Source organism: Coregonus lavaretus, assembly GCF_964263955.1.
Source record: "Coregonus lavaretus genome assembly, chromosome: 19".
NCBI classification, from domain to species: domain Eukaryota; kingdom Metazoa; phylum Chordata; class Actinopteri; order Salmoniformes; family Salmonidae; genus Coregonus; species Coregonus lavaretus.
Window position 1 is genome coordinate 27,351,046 of NC_140006.1, and position 22,575 is coordinate 27,373,620.

At 44.9% G+C, this 22,575-nt stretch overlaps 1 protein-coding gene across 1 annotated transcript in view; it reads right to left on the reverse strand.

Moving 5' to 3' along the window:
* Positions 1 to 22,575, reverse strand: part of LOC311146866 (beta-1,4-galactosyltransferase 2-like) — a 164,174-nt gene that overhangs the window by 122,087 nt on the left and 19,512 nt on the right. The window lies entirely within an intron of this gene.

The window sequence follows — 22,575 nt, forward strand, 5'->3', positions numbered from 1 at the left end:
ATATTTCCCCACAGGGCGTGAGACTGACTTTGCAGGGCATTCTGCCTTTTCTCACATTAGGGCTGCCTCCATTCTTCCTTCCATCACCCACTCCCATATCCCCTCTCTGTGTGCGTCCTAAATGGCACCCTATTCCCTAGCTTAATAGTGCACTACTGTTGACCAGAGCCATATGCACTATAAAGGGAATAGGTCAAAAGTAGTGCACTATAAAAGGTATAGCTTGCTATTTGGGACGCATGCAGCCTCTGTCTTTATTGTTACGTCCTACTGGCCAGAGGAAGCATGAATCCTCCTATGGAGACCATCCCTGGCGCACATGATGCAAATGTAATTTGTCGGAGTAGAATGGAAGAGAAGAGAGGCAAGGTCTGTGGGGTGAGGGCTTAGTGTGTGTGTGTGTGTGTGTGTGTGTGTGTGTGTGTGTGTGTGTGTGTGTGTGTGTGTGTGTGTGAGAGAGAGAGACACTGCGGGGCCAAAAGACTCTCCAACCCCTATCCATCAGAGACCACTGTAACACCAGTAATCCTTTTAACTAATCCATATTAAATCTTTCAATATGGTAATCTGCTAGACATGATGCCCAATGGCACTTACCAGTAAACATTTCAGTTATACACTCTTATGACATGAATAATTGAATCCAATGGAAAATCATTGCAGTATCCAGGGATAATGACTATTAACTATTGATGTGATACGGGGCTGTGGTGGCAGCACCTAGCTACAATACAGTACATTATGCATCTATTATAAACTGGATGGTTCGAACCCTGAATGCTAACCACGGGTATGACAAAACATTTATTTTTACTGCTCTAATTACGTTGGTAACCAGTTTATAATAGCAATAAGGCACCTAAGGGGTTTGTGGTATATGGCCTATATACCACGGCTAAGGGCTGTATCCAGGTCCTCCGCGTTGCGTCGTGCGTAAGAACAGCCCTTAGCCATGGTATATTGGCCATATACCACACCCCCTCGGGCCTTATTGCTTAATTATATAAAACGCCCAACATAAATCTACTGTATGCTGACACTGATGTGAGGTAAATTGTTAAAATACAGAACTCTTATCATGATGTCATGATCATGTTGTGAATCTATGGATGAGCAAGACTAGTAAGTCCAGTAACTATAAAGAGATATGTAACCTAAAGGGCCGTCCACACCAGGGACGATAACTATGATGATAAAACTAATCCTAATCGTTCTAATTCAAGTGGACAGGAGTGTTCACACTACAACGATAACTACAAAAAGAGTGGTGAACTATAACGAGAGCTATCGTTTGAATCACTTTCAGAGTGATTATTTTCCCTCCGACGATAAAACATTGACAACCAATCAAAAATGCATTCTATTGAAGCGTTCTTGGTTGTAGGTGCGGGAGACTGTTCGGAGAGGAGAAGGCAGAGCACACAGGAAACTTGCCTGAATAAATGAGCATGTGTGAACATATTTTTGGCCACGTTAATTATAGGACAAATCGGGAGAATGATGATCCACGACAAACAGCGCATGAGAAGGCCATATTTTCCGATGGTATCTGTTAACGTCGATACATCCTGACAAAATACACACTATGACTGGCCTGCTAATATGCCTTTCTGGACCTTGTAAACTGTTGAGAATAGACCCATAACTGATCCAAATGGTTGCATAATAAGGCTGTATGCAGTTATTTCGGCATGAAGCATTTAATACAGGACATTTGAACGGTTATTCAAATGTTTTGTTAAGAACAAATTCTTATTTACAATGACGGCCTACACCGGCCAAAATGAGCCTACATCACTGCAGTTTATAGCCCTAGACAATAATTGTGTATTCACTTGATAAGAATAATACTTTCCTCATTGCACTGTGTTGTTGTAGCCTAGGTAGTATAATGTTATTGTCTAAAAACGTAGGCCTAATCAAATTTGGAGCTTTGCGTGTCTGAAGAGTGCAGTCTGGAGGAAGACAATACGACAGATTAATATTCATAGCCCTACTATTTAACTAATGAATGACATAATATTGAGCTAATATTTAGCTTCTTACTTCGTCTACACATCTGTAGCCTCTCTCCCAGCTGTTCCTGTGCGCAATATAGGCTATAGGTTACACAAGCCTCTCCACTATTCCTCTTCACATGAAATCCCAGGCAAAGCTATAGGCTACAAAAGCTATAGGACATTTATTTATTTATTTTTGCCTTTTTTTATACTAGGCCTAATAGCCTTTTCTTACATGTACATTGAAGTATTCTTTGCAGTTGTCACTATGACAATGAACACACCCTGAAGCACTGATCAATGGTCTGTGTTACCACCTTATTAATAGGACTACAGTGTGCAGTAGGCTGCGTTGATCAGCTGATTGACAGGTGTACTGCAAGAATGATAAACGGTCCGCTGGTGTGGACGTTTATAGTCATGTATAATCTATCATTATAGTTATCGTCATAGTTATCATCCTTGGTGTGGATGGCACTTAAACCTTCCCTTTTCAGCTGTTATACAGTGCATTCAGAAAGTATTCAGACCCCTTTACTTTTTCCTCATTTTGTTACGTTATAGCCTTATTCTAAAATTGATTAAATAGTTTTTCCCCCTCATCAATCTACACACAATACCCCACAATGACAAAGCAAAAACAGGTTTAGACATTTTTGCAAATGTATTAAAAATAAATAAATTCAATATCACATTTACATAAGTATTCAGACCCTTTACTCAGTACTGTGTTGAAGCACCTTTGGCAGCGATTACAGCGTCAAGTCTTCTTGGGTATGACGCTACAAGCTTGGCACACCTGTATTTGGGGAGTTTCTCCCATTATTCTCTGCAGATCCTCTCAAGCTCTGTCTGGTTGGATGAGGAGCATCGCTGCACAGCTATTTTCAGGTCTCTCCAGAGATGTTCGATCGGGTTCAAATCCGGGCTCTGGCTGGGCCACTCAAGGACATTCAGAGACTTGTCCTGAAGCCACTCCTGTGTTGTCTTGGCAGTGTGCTTAGGGTTGTTGTCCTGTTTGAAGGTGAACATTCGCCCCAGTCTGAGGTCCTGAGAGCTCTGGAGCAGGTTTTCATCAAGGATCCCTCTGTACTTTGCACCGTTCATCTTTCCCTCGAACCTGACTAGTCTCTCAGTACCTGCCGCTGAAAAACATCCCCACAGCATGATGCTGCCACCACCATGCTTCACCGTAGGGATGGTGCCAGGTTTCCTCCAGACTTGACACTTGGCATTCAGGCCAAATAGTTCAATCTTGGTTTCATCAGACCAGAGAATCTTGTTTCTCATGGTCTGAGAGTCCTTTAGGTGCCTTTTGGCAAACTCCAAGCGGGCTGTCATGTGCCTTTTACTGAGGAGTGGTTTCCGTCTGGCCACTCTACCATAAAGGCCTGATTGGTGGAGTTCTGCAGAGATGGTTGTCCTTCTGGAAGGTTCTCCCATCTCCACAGAGGAACTCTGTGTCATAGTGACCATCGGGTTCTTGGTCAACTCTTTGACCAAGGCCCTTCTCCCTGGATTGCTCAGTTTGGCCGGGCAGCCAGCTCTAGGAAGAGTCTTGGTGGTTCCAAACTTCTTCCATTTAAGACACTGTGTTCTTGGGGACCTTCAACACTGCAGAAATGTTTTTGTACCCTTCCCCAGATCTGTGCCTCGAAACAATCCTGTCTCTGAGCTCTACGGACAATTCCTTCGACCTCATGGCTTGGATTTTGCTCTGACATGCACTGTCAACTGTGGGACCTTATATAGACAGGTGTGTACCTTTCCAAATCATGTCCAATCAATTGAATTTACCACAGGTGGACTCCAATCAAGTTGTAGAAACATCTCACGGATTATCAATGGAAACAGGCTGCACCTGAGGTCAATTTTGAGTCTCATAGGAAAGGGTCTGAATACTTATGTAAATAAGGTATTTCTGTTTTTTTATTTGAATAAATTAGCCACAATTTCTACAAACCTGTTTTTGCTTTGTCATTATGGGGTATTGTGTGTAGATTTATCAATTTTTGAATAAAATTGTAACATAACAAAATGTGGAAAAAGTCAAGGGGTCTGAATACTTTCCGAATGAACGCGTTATTTCAGTCTGCAGTGCCCCTTCATTCTGAGGCAGATTGTCACTCAAACAATTCTTCATTTCATTTTATGTTAATACATTTTTTTTTTTCTTTACTTTAATTGAGGTTTCTATTTTTAGCTATTTTCCTGACTACCAGTTCCAAGTCTAACAGGATTGTTTAATTGGAAAGGGAATGTCTGCTATCACGTGATGGGAAGAGAAACTGCTTATTACTGTATGTATTTCCTCTTGTCTCCTAACGCCACTTGTTTTGACAACATTTGACATGGAAGATACGGTGATATGACATTTTATTTGACTTTCATAACCTTTTTCCAGCTACCTTGACAGTTTGTCTGCTTGTTAAAACTACACTAATCAGATAGTTGTCCGTTTTTGGAAGTACAGTATCGATGAGAAACCAAAGAAAAAAAACATATTTTACAACAATCTGATGAAGCAATACTGCAGATGAGTCATGAGAGGTAGAGGAGGGTAGCTATTGCTATACTTGATCCAGGACAGACACAATATGAAAAAAAATGAAGAAAAATATATATTTTCAAACCAAAAATATTCACGTAGGAATCCTCAGTCATAAATGACCAAAATAAATTGATCATGGTCACAATAATGGCAAGCTAACATAATGTGGACTTCTTAAATGTCAAAGCACTGCAACATCAACCTACAATGCATCATATCATCTGTACAGTGCCAGCCAAACCACTCATCCAATTATTTATCGTTCATGACCATCCAGCTAAGCTTATTGTATTAACAGGTCCAGGGTTAATCCAATAGGGCTGTCTCCAATCCTCTGATCTTTTTCATGTGCAATGTACATACAGGTTAAAACTCTGTGACTCTGCATACCTGTCACGCCCTGATCTAGAGAACTCTTGTTGGTTGGGTCAGGGTGTGAGTTTCAGTTGAGATCTATGTCATTGTATATCTATGTTTAGATCTAGTTTGATATGTCTATGTTTGGCCGGGTGTGATTCCCAATCAGAGGCAGCTGTCGCTCGTTGTCTCTGATTGGGGATCATACTTACAGTGAGGGAAAAAAGTATTTGATCCCCTGCTGATTTTGTACGTTTGCCCACTGACAAAGACATGATCAGTCTATAATTGTAATGGTAGGTTTATTTGAACAGTGAGAGACAGAATAACAACAACAAAAATCCAGAAAAACACATGTCAAAAATGTTATAAATTGATTTGCATTTTAATGAGGGAATAAGTATTTGACCCCTCTGCAAAACATGACTTAGTACTTGGTGGCAAAACCCTTGTTGGCAATCACAGAGGTCAGACGTTTCTTGTAGTTGGCCACCAGGTTTGCACACATCTCAGGAGGGATTTTGTCCCACTCCTCTTTGCAGATATTCTCCAAGTCATTAAGGTTTCGAGGCTGACGTTTGGCAACTCGAACCTTCAGCTCCCTCCACAGATTTTCTATGGGATTAAGGTCTGGAGACTGGCTAGGCCACTCCAGGACCTTAATGTGCTTCTTCTTGAGCCACTCCTTTGTTGCCATGGCCGTGTGTTTTGGGTCATTGTCATGCTGGAATACCCATCCACAAACCATTTTCAATGCCCTGGCTGAGGGAAGGAGGTTCTCACCCAAGATTTGACGGTACATGGCCCCGTCCATCGTCCCTTTGATGCAGTGAAGTTGTCCTGTCCCCTTAGCAGAAAAACTCCCCCAAAGCATAATGTTTCCACCTCCATGTTTGACGTGGGGATGGTGTTCTTGGGGTCATATGCAGCATTCCTCCTAATCCAAACACGGCGAGTTGAGTTGATGCCAAAGAGCTCGATTTTGGTCTCATCTGACCACAACACTTTCACCCAGTTCTCCTCTGATGTTCATTGGCAAACTTCAGACGGGCCTGTATATGTGCTTTCTTGAGCAGGGGGACCTTGCGGGCGCTGCAGGATTTCAGTCCCACATGGCGTAGTGTGTTACCAATTGTTTTCTTGGTGACTATGGTCCCAGCTGCCTTGAGATCATTGACAAGATCCTCCCGTGTAATTCTGGGCTGATTCCTCACCGTTCTCATGATCATTGCAACTCCACGAGGTGAGATCGTGCATGGAGCCCCAGGCCGAGGGAGCTTGACAGTTCTTTTGTGTTTCTTCCATTTGCGAATAATCGCACCAACTGTTGTCACCTTCTCACCAAGCTGCTTGGCGATGGTCTTAAAGCCCATTCCAGCCTTATGTAGGTCTACAATCTTGTCCCTGACATCCTTGGAGAGCTCTTTGGTCTTGGCCATGGTGGAGAGTTTGGAATCTGATTGATTGATTGCTTCTGTGGACAGGTGTCTTTTATAGAGGTAACAAGCTGAGATTAGGAGCACTCCCTTTAAGAGTGTGCTCCTAATCTCAGCTCGCTACCTGTATAAAAGACACCTGGGAGCCAGAAATCTTTCTGATTGAGAGGGGGTCAAATACTTATTTCCCTCATTAAAATGCAAACCAGTGGTGTGTGTCGCCAGCCCGGTATGCCCCGTACCTGCTCCCCGCACCAAACCAGTGGTGCGGGTCCCCAGCCCGGTACGCCCCGTACCTGCCCCCTGCACCACCCACTGGGGAGCCAGGCCCAGCCAATCAGAATGAGTTTTTTCCCACAAAAGTGTAAATTCTCTTCAAGTCTTGGTACCAATTGTTTAGATTTTTTCTAAGATATTGTCAGTTGGATAGGCTCTCTGCAAGGTTTAGTATATCTTATCTATCATATGAATATCCTTTTCTGACTTAAATAGGATTCCCTCAAGATTGCTCTGATGTCCAAAAGATTTCAAATCGAAATGTCTTGATATTACATTTTTAAGTTGCTTTTATTTGAAACTATCTACATTGGTCAGTCCAAAATTACTTTTTAATGCTGTCATGGAAATAAATGTATTTCCTATTACAAAGTAATTTACGGTTTCTATGCCTTTAGTTTTCCATGTGGACCAATTTATTGGTGAATTCTGAAAAGCTATCCAAGGATTGTTTCATAGGGTTGTGTTTAGGGAATACGTTTAATTTTCTTCCATATTGTTAAAGTGTTCTTAACTATAAAGTTGTTAATGTTCTTAGCTTTATCCTTTGAAAATAGATACGTAAAAAGTTTCTGGGGATGAGCATGCGCATCTTCAATATGTACCCATTGTTCCTCTTTAGTGCATTTAGAGACGAAAACAATTCTGTAGCCTTGCAGATGACAATTTCATGCCTCTGTTTTGTCATTTATAATTTAGAGAGCAAGCGGTTCAACTAGTTAGTCCGGGCACATCTTAATGGTTGCCTGGGAGTGGAGGAGGAACGGAGGGGATGGAAGCTATTTTCTATCCCCGCCAGATGCACAAACCCGGAGCCTCGCTTTGGTGTTCATTGATTCTGTGTCCACTATTCTCCACGACACTGACCTGATGTGACAATCTTAATACCGACGCCCCATTAAATATCTGGATACGTATATTTACTGAATCCACAAAGCATCTGGGCAGGACAAAAGTTAATCACAACAAGATTGTCCTTTGGCTGTGATAGGATGAGGATAGGAAACCATCTCATTTATATACAGTTAAAGTGCCTGCTATGCTATTATGGTGTCCAGAGCACATTAGTGTCATTGTCAGGGTCGTAAGGATGTCTCGCAGGGTAATTGACAGTCACAGTATTATTGAACACATTGCTGTTTGAGCGGAGATAACAAACTGTTCTCAGTTGTTTTTCTTACAGTACATATGTCATAACATGACCCGCTTCCAAATTCACCGTCTAGGCTGATATCGATGATGGTCTTAGTTTGCTCCAGGAAGCCCTTACAAACCGTTACAGTATTTACTCATATGGAATGTTAGTGGATGGAACAGATGAATAGATGAAACATTGACTTTGACTTTCTGGTAGAACTCATAATAGCCCCATACTTCCACTATTCTCTGTTCTAGGAAGAGAGGACACCCTAAACAGAGACCATAGTTTCAAAGAGACCACACTCCTAAAAACACAAAGTGTTCTTTCTAGCCACCCATAACATACCATTGTTCTTAACACAAACGTGCAGCCCCCTTTTCAACATTACTGTATTAAACTTGTATGAGGGTGCTCATTAAATACACTGCATCATGAACTGAATATTCACTGAGCATTTGGAAGGTAGAAGGCAGGAGGCTGGGGGGGTTGAGGGGTGGTGAATGGTGGAAGGTAGCAGGCAGGAGGCTAGGGGGTTGAGGGGTGGTAAGTGGTGGAAGTTAGCAGGCGGGAGGCTAGGGGGGTTGAGGGCTGGTGAGGGGTGAAAGGTAGCAGACTGGGGGGCTTGAGTGGTGGTGAGGGGTGGTGAGGGGTGGAAGGTAGCAGGTGGGAGGTGGGAGGCTAGGGGGGTTGAGGGGTGGTAAATGGTGGAAGGTAGCAGGCGGGAGGCTGGGGGGGTTATGGGGTGGTGAGGGGTGAAAGGTAGCAGGCTGGGGGGGTTGAGTGGTGGTGAGGGGTGGAAGGTAGCAGGTGGGAGGTGGGAGGCTGGGGGGTTAAGGGGTGGTGAATGGTGGAAGGTAGAAGGCAGGAGGCTAGGGGGTTAAGGGGTGGTGAATGGTGGAAGGTAGAAGGCAGGAGGCTAGGGGGTTAAGGGGTAGTGAATGGTGGAAGGTAGAAGGGAGGAGGCTAGGGGGTTAAGGGGTGGTGAATGGTGGAAGGTAGCAGGCGGGAGGCTGGTGGGGTTGATGGGTGGAAGGTAGAAGGTGGGAGGCTGGGGGGGTTGAGGGGTGGAAGGTAGCAGGTGGGAGGCTGGGGGGGTTGAGGGGTGGAAGGTAGCAGGTGGGAGGCTGGGGGGTTAATGGGTGATGCTCAGCAGGTATTAATACCTTCCTTCCTTATTGAGAGAAGCCCTCATCCTCAGAGCTACCCTGCCCTACCCCAGTCCCAGCCCCAGATAAGGAAACACGTGAATAAATGCAAAACCCCAGAGTCACACCCCCATTATTACGGGAAAACAGTGAGGGAAAAGAGGATGAAAGAGGCAGGAGAAGTTTGAGGATGAATAAGTAAAGAGAGTGTTCTCCTTTTCCTGCCTGAAGTGCAAAACAGCAGTCACTTACCGTATACTGTGCTGTACTGTGGCGGGAGGGACCATCGCTAATGGGTTCACTATAACCTATACTGAGAGCTTTAGTGGTGAATCTACTGTATGGGCGTATGTATGCCGGATATGGTGCCATGCACTGAACCCCAAAGTAATGCAGTATGACAACTTTTGGCCTGCAAGCTAAATTCAGATGTAAAAGCTTTAAAGATCTGAAAACCATCACTGTGTAAGCACAGAAAAAGTACATTAGTTTATTTGGATTTGATGGAACCAGGTAGACATTCCGGTACAACAGTGTCCTTTCTCAAAGCAGTGTAACAGCTTTGTTCAACTGACTTCCCAGTACATATAGGCTATAGGTCAACCTCAGACCTGGTAATTATTGTACGTGCTAAGCAAACAGCCATCCATAGCATTAACTTTACCCTCTCTCTCTCTGAGCAGTGCTCCTCCTTCAGAAAGCAACACTTCCACAGCAGTGATTGGTGTGATCCCACAGGAGAAATCCAAATGAAAAGCCAGGGAAAAGGACTGGAGCTGTCTCCTCTGTTTGGACCAAGTCTCAGTCACCTCAGACTGAACTGAAGACCCAGCAGCATGCTACGTTAAGGTTGGTCCAGCACCCAGCGGCACTAAGACTGGTCTTAGTATTAGTACAGCAGGGAAGTGTAACCTCTTTCTACACAGATCAGTGGTTGTGAGCTTCTGAAGACAGGAGGAGAAGACCAAGTTATTATGACAATAACCTCAGCACAAAGGCTCCTTGAGCATACTGTAGGTGTGTGTTCAAGTTCAGTTTTGAACCTAAAGTAGACAACTCACTCTTTCCCATCTATTCCAAATCATGGCAACATATGAGTTAAGGGGATTTGAGGGCGTTATCGAGTAAAAAGAGAGAAATTAATAAACCCTAACATGGGCTAAACAACACCAGCACTGCACTGAGTGGGTACTATTCCAGCATTCATAAAATGCTGCTCTCTCTGCAACTCTGTGGTGCAAATATTCCAACATGCTGCCACCACGAAAGTTATTTCCTTTGTCACGGAGAAGAGACATTTTGCCATTACAATTTCTTAATTTGTTCCATTAGGGGTTGCGGAGTTCGTAGACCTGCATTGACAGCTGACTTACTGACATTAATTCCTCCTCGCCCACGAGAGAGAGAGAGAGAGAGATAAGAGTGTGAGAGACAGGGAGAGGGAGAGGGAGAGGGAGAGGGAGAGGGAGAGGGAGAGGGAGAGGGAGAGGGAGATGGAATGGACGCCCACCCCCGGCCTCAACACAAGTAGCACCTGTCAGCTGGGTTGGGAGGTTGGAGAATGGAGTCTCCCATATCTTCCCCTGGCCAAGGCCTCCTCTCCCTGGGGCCTCCCTCCCTCTACACTCAACCACCATCTATCTATCTGCACCTGGCTGTGACAAAAACAGAGGCATTCTCAGTCTCTGGCTCTGTCTGCACCCAGGCACCTACTCCATCACTGAGAGGAGAGAGGCAGGGAGGCAGCTAGCTACCTGGGCTGGCCATGATGCACAACACCATGCAGCCTCCTCTCCCTCCATGCTAGGGAAAGACCAGGCAGTCACAACATGATATCAAATCTAATGCAATAGAAATAGTCAAATTAGAGGCCTGGTAATAAAATGCATTATGTACTCTATGAATAGTTGATTCAAATTAATCTGGCTAATGAACCCTTATTCTGATTTGGGAATTTGACATACAAGATAATTGGTTGACGACAACACATTCTTTCTCCATCCAAAAATGTAGGCTATCAACTGGACTTATAGAGATAAACAAATGTATTGATATTAAATGGTTGGTTCAATTACCATAATTTGTATAAATAGTAATAATTTCTGCATTTAGGCCCAAACTATAGATCCATGATACTTGGTCAACAGAAGCATCCGGTATGAAAGTGTGACAACACTTTCCGAATAGGCCTAGCTCAGCAAGAACACAGTTCAGCCACAACTTGATAACCCAATCATCTTGTTAATTTCTTCCACTTTGAGCTTGTCATAGTGGGGTCATTAAAACAGCTCTATCAAGCCACCCAGACAACAGAAGATAAGCTACTTAAGCCTTACTACTGCAGTTTCTCCAGGCAGACAGCTGTGTAGGAAAGTGATTATCTGAGAGAAGCTGAGGTAAACAGAACAGAACAACATAACACAGCTCGTTGCTTGCATCTATCTAGCTGGACATTACATGAGGTAATGAATGAAAGTCAAAGTTGGAGCTATGTTATTCGCAATGACACACAATACACTGGATTGTGGTAAAGCCCAGGCTTTGTAACAGGCTTTAGAGCAAGTCCATCAACCACTCATTGAGGTCGGGCAGGAGGGTGTGTGTGCATGCATGTATGTGTGGGGGAATGCTCGTGCGTGTATGCTTGTGGCGTGAATGGCAACCACTCAGAAGTGCTGATGTGGCTCCCAAAGACGTCCCAGTCAACAACCGAAAACTCAGGGGAAACCTCAACCCAAAGAAATACAAGGGAAGAGAATGCATAGGAGTGGAAGGTCATGAGACAAAGAGTTGGTTCCCCACAACTCCCTCTAGAGCTCTACTTAAAACTCATTAGCAGGAGCTGGGTGGCAAAGGCCTGGTGCTCACATGCATATCTAATGGCATAATGAACAGGAAAGGCCTCGCAATGACATTGTAGTGAATGAGAAGGTTTTCTGCTGATAATGGGAATTCTTACAAAGGTAAATGGGGATCCCGTATTGCAATAGCTTTAAATTAAGTATGCTGGAAGCCTGAAAGGATAGGAATAACTCAAACACCACACAACTACTGTTGAAGTCGGAAGTTTACATACACTTAGGTTGGAGTCATTAAAACTTGTTTTTCAACCACTCCACAAATTTCTTGTTAACAAACTATAGTTTTGGCAAGTCGGTTAGGACATCGACTTTGTGCATGACAAAAGTAATTTTTCCAACAATTGTTTACAGACAGATTATTTCACTTATAATTCACTGTATCACAATTCCAGTGGGTCAGAAGATTACATACACTAAATTGACTGTGCCTTAAAACAGCTTGGAAAATTCCTGAAAATGATGTAATGGCTTTAGAAGCTTCTGATAGGCTAATTGACATCATTTGAGTCAATTTGAGGTGTACCTGTGGACATTTGACCCAAGTTAAACAATTTAAAGGCAATGCTACCAAGTACTAATTGAGTGTTTGTAAACCTCTGACCCACTGGGAACGTGATGAAAGAAATAAAAGCTGAAATAAATCATTCTCTCTACTATTATTCTGACATTTCACATTCTTAAAATAAAGTGGTGATCCTAACTGACCTAAAACAGGGAATTTTTACTAGGATTAAATGTCAGGAATTATGAAACCTGAGTTTAAATGTATTTGGCTAAGGTGTATGTAAACTTCCGACTTCAACTGTATATCTTAGTTGACTCTGTTTTCCTGTATTTGAAAGAATACTGTTGTGTTAGTCAGCGATTTGGACTACAGGTGTTTCTTTAGATGAAATATTACAGGGGAGAGTACTGACATTAAATCCATTGTATGTTTCACCCGGGCGTGCCAGAAAATCCTACAGAAACACTAGCTTTTACAATAATTGGAGTAAACATTCCATCCATGTCACACCCTGGCTCTGGGACTCTATTTGTTGAGCCAGGGTGTGTTTATTCTATGTGTTTATTTCTATGTTGGGGGTTCTAGTTTGTTGATTTCTATGTTTGCCTGAGTGACTCCCAATCAGAGGCAACGAGTGTCAGCTGTTGGCTGGTTGTCTCTGATTGGGAGCCATATTTAAACTGTCTGTTTTCCCTTTGTGTTTGTGGGTTTTTGTTCCGTGTTCGGTCATTGATACCGTGGACTTCACGAGTCGTTTCTTGTTTTTGTATTGTGTTTAAACTTTAACTAATTAAAGTATGTTTGTTCATCACGCTGCGCCTTGGTCTGTTCCATATGACGATCGTGACAGAAAAACCCACCATGCAACGACCAAGCAGCGTGTCCAGGGGCAGCTCTTGGGCTGGACATGGGAGGAAGCGCCGGGAGAAGAGACGGTGGAGGCGCGCCGTAGAGAGGAGCAACGGCGTGATCAGGGTCGTCGTCGGGCGGTCGAGAGGCAACCCCAGAAAATGTTTAGGGGGGGGCACACGGCATGGACGACGGGGCTGACGGAGGCAAAAAAGGGGCGGATTCTGGAGGCCACCAGGTTACGGATACACCGCCCTGTACGTCCTGTGCGGATGCCTCACACAGAGTGTGTGAGGGTAGGCATTCAGCCAGGACGGGTTGTGGCCGCTCTTCACTCCAGGGCTCCTATCCGTCTCCACAGCCCGGTTCGGCCTGTCCCTGCTCCACGCACCAAGCCTACGGTGTGCGTCGCCAGCCCAGTCCGGCCAGTCCCTGCTCCACGCACCAAGCCTACGGTGTGCGTCGCCAGCCCGGTCCGGCCTGTCCCTGCTCCACGCACCAAGCCTACGGTGTGCGTCGCCAGCCCAGTCCGGCCAGTCCCTGCTCCACGCACCAAGCCTACGGTGTGCGTCGACAGCCCAGCCCGGCCTGTCCCTGCTCCACGCACCAAGTATACGGTGCGCGTCGCCAGCCCGGCCCGGCCTGTTCCTGCCACTCGCACCAAGTATACGGTGCGCGTCGCCAGCCTGGCCCGGCCTGTTCCTGCCACTCGCACCAAGTATACGGTGCGCGTCGCCAGCCCGGCCCGGCCTGTTCCTGCCACTCGCACCAAGTATACGGTGCGCGTCGCCAGCCCGGCCCGGCCTGTTCCTGCCACTCGCACCAAGTATACGGTGCGCGTCGCCAGCCCGGCCCGGCCTGTTCCTGCCACTCGCACCAAGTATACGGTGCGCGTCGCCAGCCCGGCCCGGCCTGTTCCTGCCACTCGCACCAAGTATACGGTGCGCGTCGCCAGCCCGGCCCGGCCTGTTCCTGCCACTCGCACCAAGTCTACGGTGCGCGTCGCCAGCCCGGCCCGGCCTGTTCCTGCCACTCGCACCAAGTATACGGTGCGCGTCGCCAGCCCGGCCCGGCCTGTTCCTGCCACTCGCACCAAGTATACGGTGCGCGTCGCCAGCCCGGCCCGGCCTGTTCCTGCCACTCGCACCAAGTATACGGTGCGCGTCGCCAGCCCGGCCCGGCCTGTTCCTGCCACTCGCACCAAGTCTACGGTGCGCGTCGCCAGCCCGGCCCGGCCTGTTCCTGCCACTCGCACCAAGCCAGGGGTGCGAGTCGTCAGCCTGGTAAGGCCCGTCCCTCCTCCACGCACCAAGCCAGGGGTGCGAGTCGTCAGCCTGGTAAGGCCCGTCCCTCCTCCACGCACCAAGCCAGGGATGCGCGTCGTCAGTCCAGCACAACCCGTGCCTGGGTCACCGGTGCCTGGTAAGGTACCGGTCAACTGCTCCACGATGGAGCTGAAGCTAACCGCTCCTGCTAAGTCCAGTTCGGCTCCAGCCGGCGGGGCCAGACTGGACCAGGGGCGCTATGGGGGGTGTATTGGAGGGTGGTGGTCAAGGCCGGAGCCAGAACCGCCGCCGAGGAGGTATGCCCGCCCAGCCCTCCCCTGTTTTGTTTAGTTGAGGCGCGGTCGCAGTCCGCGCCTTTAGGGGGGGGTACTGTCACACCCTGGCTCTGGGACTCTATTTGTTGAGCCAGGGTGTGTTTATTCTATGTGTTTATTTCTATGTTGGGGGTTCTAGTTTGTTGATTTCTATGTTTGCCTGAGTGACTCCCAATCAGAGGCAACGAGTGTCAGCTGTTGGCTGGTTGTCTCTGATTGGGAGCCATATTTAAACTGTCTGTTTTCCCTTTGTGTTTGTGGGTTTTTGTTCCGTGTTCGGTCATTGATACCGTGGACTTCACGAGTCGTTTCTTGTTTTTGTATTGTGTTTAAACTTTAACTAATTAAAGTATGTTTGTTCATCACGCTGCGCCTTGGTCTGTTCCATATGACGATCGTGACAATCCACCACGTTTTAGAATAGAACGTTTGCCCGAGAGTCTGCTGCTCGAACAAATGCAGGTCACTATTCCTCTGACATCTATTTTCAGATTACTACACACTATACTAATTAAAGTAATTACCTATTACTAAATCCCCTTGTTCAGATTGAATAACGAAGATGAGCTGTAATAACTTTATTAGCCTGGTTAAAGCCACAGTAGGACAATGTAAAAAGTATGACTATCGCCCCGTAGCAGTCACATCTTTAGGCATGATATGCTTTGAAAGGCTGGTCATGGCTCACATCAACACCATCATCCAAGAAACCCTGGACCCACTCCAATTCCCATACCGCCCCAACAGATCCACAGATGACAAAATCTCTATTGCACTCCACACTGCCCTTTCCCACCTGGACAAAAGGAACACCTACAGTGGGGGAAAAAAGTATTTAGTCAGCCACCAATTGTGCAAGTTCTCCCACTTAAAAAGATGAGAGAGGCCTGTAATTTTCATCATAGGTACACGTCAACTATGACAGACAAAATGAGAATTTTTTTTCCAGAAAATCACATTGTAGGATTTTTAATGAATTTATTTGCAAATTATGGTGGAAAATAAGTATTTGGTCAATAACAAAAGTTTCTCAATACTTTGTTATATACCCTTTGTTGGCAATGACACAGGTCAAACATTTTCTGTAAGTCTTCACAAGGTTTTCACACAATGTTGCTGGTATTTTGGCCCATTCCTCCATGCAGATCTCCTCTAGAGCAGTGATGTTTTGGGGCTGTCGCTGGGCAACACGGACTTTCAACTCCCTCCAAAGATTTTCTATGGGGTTGAGATCTGGAGACTGGCTAGGCCACTCCAGGACCTTGAAATGCTTCTTACGAAGCCACTCCTTCGTTGCCCGGGCGGTGTGTTTGGGATCATTGTCATGCTGAAAGACCCAGCCACGTTTCATCTTCAATGCCCTTGCTGATGGAAGGAGGTTTTCACTCAAAATCTCACGATACATGGCCCCATTCATTCTTTCCTTTACACGGATCAGTCGTCCTGGTCCCTTTGCAGAAAAACAGCCCCAAAGCATGATGTTTCCACCCCCATGCTTCACAGTAGGTATGGTGTTCTTTGGATGCAACTCAGCATTCTTTGTCCTCCAAACACGACGAGTTGAGTTTTTACCAAAGAGTTCTATTTTGGTTTCATCTGACCATATGACATTCTCCCAATCCTCTTCTGGATCATCCAAATGCACTCTAGCAAACTTCAGACGGGCCTGGACATGTACTGGCTTAAGCAGGGGGACACGTCTGGCACTGCAGGATTTGAGTCCCTGGCGGCGTAGTGTGTTACTGATGGTTGGCTTTGTTACTTTGGTCCCAGCTCTCTGCAGGTCATTCACTAGGTCCCCCCGTGTGGTTCTGGGATTTTTGCTCACCGTTCTTGTGATCATTTTGACCCCACGGGGTGAGATCTTGCGTGGAGCCCCAGACAGAGGGAGATTATCAGTGGTCTTGTATGTCTTCCATTTCCTAATAATTGCTCCCACAGTTGATTTCTTCAAACCAAGCTGCTTACCTATTGCAGATTCAGTCTTCCCAGCCTGGTGCAGGTCTACAATTGTGTTTCTGGTGTCCTTTGACAGCTCTTTGATCTTGGCCATAGTGGAGTTTGGAGTGTGACTGTTTGAGGTTGTGGACAGGTGTCTTTTATACTGATAACAAGTTCAAACAGGTGCCATTAATACAGGTAACGAGTGGAGAACAGAGGAGCCTCTTAAAGAAGAAGTTACAGGTCTGTGAGAGCCAGAAATCTTGCTTGTTTGTAGGTGACCAAATACTTATTTTCCACCATAATTTGCAAATAAATTCATAAAAAATCCTACAATGTGATTTTCTGGATTTTTTTTCTCTCAATTTGTCTGTCATAGTTGACGTGTACCTATGATGAAAATTACAGGCCTCTCTCATCTTTTAAGTGGGAGAACTTGCACAATTGGTGGCTGACTAAATACTTTTTTTCCCCACTGTACGTGAGAATTAGGGCTCACCCCATTTAGTCAACTGGTTGATTGTTTGGTCGATAGGCTGTTGGTTGACCGAGATTTCTTTAGTCGATCAGTAGCAAAAAAAATACAAAAAAAATAATGGTGTACAAGACACCTGTCTGATTTGCGCTTGTCTGAGTGGACTAATTCATGGCGGAGGACGTGGGGATGGCACAGTCCATCAGTCTGTGCTACTGAAATTACATATGGTTATACAGTGAGGGAAAATAGTATTTGATCCCCTGCTGATTTTGTACGTTTGCCCACTGACAAAGACATGGTCAGTCTATCATTGTAATGGTAGGTTTATTTGAACAGTGAGAGACAGAATAACAACAAAAAAATCCATAAAAATGCATGTCAAAAATGTTATAAATTGATTTGCATTTTAATGAGGGAAATAAGTATTTGACCCCTCTGCAAAACATTACTTAGTACTTGGTGGCAAAACCCTTGTTGGCAACCACAGAGGTCAAACGTTTCTTGTAGTTGGCCACCAGGTTTGCACATATCTCAGGAGGGATTTTGTCCCACTCTTCTCTGCAGATCTTCTCCAAGTCATTAAGGTTTCGAGCCTGACGTTTGGCAACTCGAACCTTCAGCTCCCTCCACAGATTTTCTATGGGATTAAGGTCTGGAGACTGGCTAGGGCACTCCAGGACCTTAATGTGCTTCTTCTTGAGCCACACCTTTGTTGCCTTGGCCGTGTGTTTTGGGTCATTGTCATGCTGGAATACCCATCCACGACCCATTTTCAATGCCCTGGCTGAGGGAAGGAGGTTCTCACCCAAGATTTGACGGTACATGGCCCGTCCATCATCCCTTTGATGCGGTGAAGTTGTCCTGTCCCCTTAGCAGAAAAACACCCCCAAAGCATAATGTTTCCACCTCCATGGGGATGGTGTTCTTGGGGTCATAGGCAGCATTCCTCCTCCTCCAAACACGGCGAGTTGAGTTGATGCCAAAGAGCTCCATTTTGGTCTCATCTGACCACAACACTTTCACCCAGTTCTCCTCTGAATCAATCAGATGTTCATTGGCAAACTTCAGACGGGCTTGTATATGTGCTTTCTTGAGCAGGGGGACCTTGCGGGCGCTGCAGGATTTCAGTCCTTCACGGCGTAGTGTGTTACCAATTGTTTTCTTGGTGACTATGGTCCCAGCTGCCTTGAGATCATTGACAAGATCCTCCCGTGTAGTTCTGGGCTGATTCCTCACCGTTCTCATGATCATTGCAACTTCATGAAGTGAGATCTTGCATGGAGCCCCAGGCCGAGGGAGATTGACAGTCTTTTGTGTTTCTTCCATTTGCGAATAATCACACCAACTGTTGTCACCTTCTCACCAAGCTGCTTGGCGATGGTCTTGTAGCCCATTCCAGCCTTGTGTCGGTCTACAATCTTTGGAATCTGATTGATTGATTGCATCTGTGGACAGGTGTCTTTTATACAGGTAACAAGCTGAGATTAATCTCAGCTCGTTACCTGTATAAAAGACACCTGGGAGCCAGAAATCTTTCTGATTGAGAGGGGGTCAAATACTTATTTCCCTCATTAAAATGCAAATCAATGTAAAACATTTTTGACATGCGTTTTTCTGGAATTTTTTCTGGTCTCTCACTGTTCAAATAAACCTACCATTAAAATTATAGACTGATCATGTCTTTGTCAGTGGGCAAACTTACAAAATCAGCAGGGGATCAAATACTTTTTTCCCTCACTGTATTACGTAAGAACAATAGTGCAACACTAATAAAAATTATATTAATTTATAACTATGAATATACACATATGGAATCATGTAGTAACCAAAAAAGTGTTAAACAAATCAAAATATATTTTATATTTGAGATTCTTCAAATAGCCACCCCTTGCCTTGATGACAGCTTTGCACACTCTTCGCATTCTCTCAACCAGCTTCACCTGGAATGCTTTTCCAACAGTCTTGAAGGAGTTCCCACATATGCTGAGCACTTGTTGGCTGCTTTTCCTTCACTCTGCCGTCCGACTCATTCCAAACCATCTTAATTGGGTTGAGGTCAGGGGATTGTGGAGGTCAGGTCATCTGATGCAGCATTCCTTGAATTCGAAATAAATCACAGACAGTGTCACCAGCAAAGCACCCCCACACCATCACACCTCCTCCTCCATGCTTCCCAGTGGGAACTACACATGCAGAGATCATCCGTTCACCCACACCGCGTCTCACAAAGACACGGCGGTTTGAACCACAAATCTCAAATTTGGACTCCAGACCAAAGGACAAATTTCCACCGGTCTAATGTCCATTGCTCGTGTTTCTTGACCCAAGCAGGTCTCTTCTTCTTATTGGTGTCCTTTTGTAGTGGTTTCTTTGCAGCAATTCAACCATGAAGGCATGATTCACACAGTCCCCTCTGAAGAGCTGATGTTGAGATGTGTCTGTGACTTGAACTCTGTGAAGCATTTATTTGGGCTGCAATTTCTGAGGCTGGTACCTCTAATGAACTTATTCTCTGCAGCAGAGGTAGCTCTGGGTCTTCCATTCCTGTGGCGGTCCTTATGAGAGCCAGTTTCATCATAGCGAAATGTTCCGTATTGACTGACCTTCATGACTTTAAGTAATGATGGACTGTCGTTTCTCTTTGCTTATTTGAGCTGTTCTTGCCATTATATGGACTTGGTCTTCTACCAAATAGGGCTATATTCTGTATACCCCCCTACCTTGTCACAACACAACTGTTGGCTCAAAAACATTAAGAAGGAAAGAAATTCCACAAATTAATTTTTAAGAATGCACTCCTGATAATTGAAATGCATTCATTCCAGGTGACTACCTCATGAAGCTGGTTGAGAGAATGCCAAGAGTGTGCAAAGCTGTCATAAAGGCAAAGGGTGGCTATTTGAAGAATCTCAAATATAAAATATATTTTGAACACTTTTTTGGTTACTACATGATTCCATATGTGTTATTTCATAGTGTTGATGTCTTCACTATTATTCTACAATGTAAAAAAATATATACAATCAAGAAAAACCCTTCAATGAGTAGGTGTGTCCAAACTTTTGACTGGTAGTGTACATGTATACTGTATCTACAGAAATAAGACAGATCCTGCTTCTGTTACCTGTTTGAGTGTTTGTTTAATAGCCTACTGATTCCATGAGCAGCAAGTCTCACGCAACCACAACATGTCTGATAAGCAATTTCACAAATTCGGCTGTTTTTAATCTTTTCTCTGCTGTAATAAAGGCTTGACACTTTTTTTTCCGTTAGAACAGCCTCTCTGTCAGAAAAATAATATTTATAATAACAATAATAATAACAACCCTCCTTTTTCTTGATCTCCTTATTGTTATTATTACTATTATTATTATGATCATCATTATAATAATAAGTATGATGATCATAATAATAAGTAATGTAATTATCATTAGTAGGCTCAGTATAGCAGCCTTGGGTCCTGTGTGGCTCAGTTTGTAGAGCATGGCAATTGCAAAGCCAGAGTTGAAAATGTATGAAAAATGTATGCACTCACTACTGTAAGTCGCTCTGGACAACAATGTCTGCTAAATGATTCAAATGTAAATGTTGTATAACCACTATCGAGCTGCAGGTCTAAGAGCAGATCCTTGGACTCCCTGTAGTCATTTCTGTGTCTTAATTACTTCATCAAATAGCACGCTTAAAGCATCAGACAAGCTCAGTGCATATAGTCGATTTGATTAATACACATAGGATGTCTATATATGGAAAAATACACGTTTAAAAATGTCAACCAATTGATTGGTCGAAAGAACAGACGACTCTTGGTTGACCAAGATTTTGTTTTAGTCGGGGACAGCCCTAGTGAGAATGCTGTTCATTGACTACAGCTCAGCGTTCAACACCATAGTGCCCTCCAAGCTCATCACTAAGCTAAGGACCCTGGGACTGAACACCTCCCTCTGCAACCGGATCCTGGACTTCCTGACGGGCCGCCCCCAGGTGGTAAGGGTAGGCAACGACACATTCACCACACTGACCCTCAACACGGGGGCCCTTCAGGGGTGCGTGCTTAGTCCCATCCTGTACTCCCTGTTCACCCACGACTGCATGGCCACGCACGACTCCAACACCATCATTAAGTTTGCAAACGACACAACGGTGGTAGGCCTGATCACAGATGACAACGAGACAGCCTATAGGGAGGAGGTCAGAGACACAACAACCTCTCCCTCAACGTCAGCAAGACAAAGGAGCTGATCGCAGACTACAGGAAAAAGAGGGCCGAGCACGCCCCCATTAATATCGACGGGGCTGTAACGGAGCTGGTCGAGAGCTTCAAGTTCCTTGGTGTCTACATCACTAAGGACCGATCATGGTCCAAACACACCAACACAGTCGTGAAGAGGGCACGACAACGCCTATTCCCCTTCAGGAGGCTGAAAATATTTGGCATGTGACCTCAGACCCTCAAAAGGTTCTACAGCTGCACCATTGAGAGCATCCTGACTGGTTGCATCACCGCTTGGTATAACAAGTGCTCGGCATCCGACTGCAAGGCTCTACAGAGGGTAGTATGTACGGCCCAGTACATCACTGGGTCCGAGCTTCCTGCCATCCAGGACCTCTATACTAGGTGGTGTCAGAGGAAGGCCCTAAAAATGGTCAAAGACTCCAGCCACCCAAGTCATAGACTGTTCTCTCTGCTACCGCACGGCAAGCGGTACCGGAGTGCCAAGTCTGGGACCAAAAGGCTCCTGAACAGCTTCTACTCCCAAGCCATAAGACTGTTGAACAGTTAATCAAATGAATACCTGGACTATTTGCATTGACCCCCTTATTTTATTCTTATTTATTACTATTTTTTGCACTGACTCTTTGCACAGGCTCGATGTACACTCACTGGACTCTAACCACACACTCACACACACTACACTGACACTCCAACACACACACACACACACACACACACACACACACATATTGATGCCACCCAAACACACATACATACATTCACATTCCTTCACACTCTTCACATAAGCTGCTGCTACTCTCTGTTTATTATCTATGCATAGTCACTTTACCCCTAACTACGTGTACATATTACCTCAATTACCTCGACTAACCCACACCCCTGCACATTGACTCGGTACCAGTACTATTGTTATTTTATTGTTTTACTCTTTTTCCTTTAGTTTATTTAGCCTTTTTTTCCAACTTTATTTAAAATGTGCATTGTTGGTTAAGGGCTCCTAAGTAAGCATTTCACGGTAAGGTCCACACCTGTTGTATTCGGTGCATGTGACAAATACAATTTTACTTGATTTGATACTGGTACCCCTTGTATACATCCAAGTTATCGGTACCCCGTGTATACATCCACGTTATCGTTACTCATTGTGTATTTATTATTACTTTTATTATTACGTGTTTTACTTTTCTATTATTTAGTT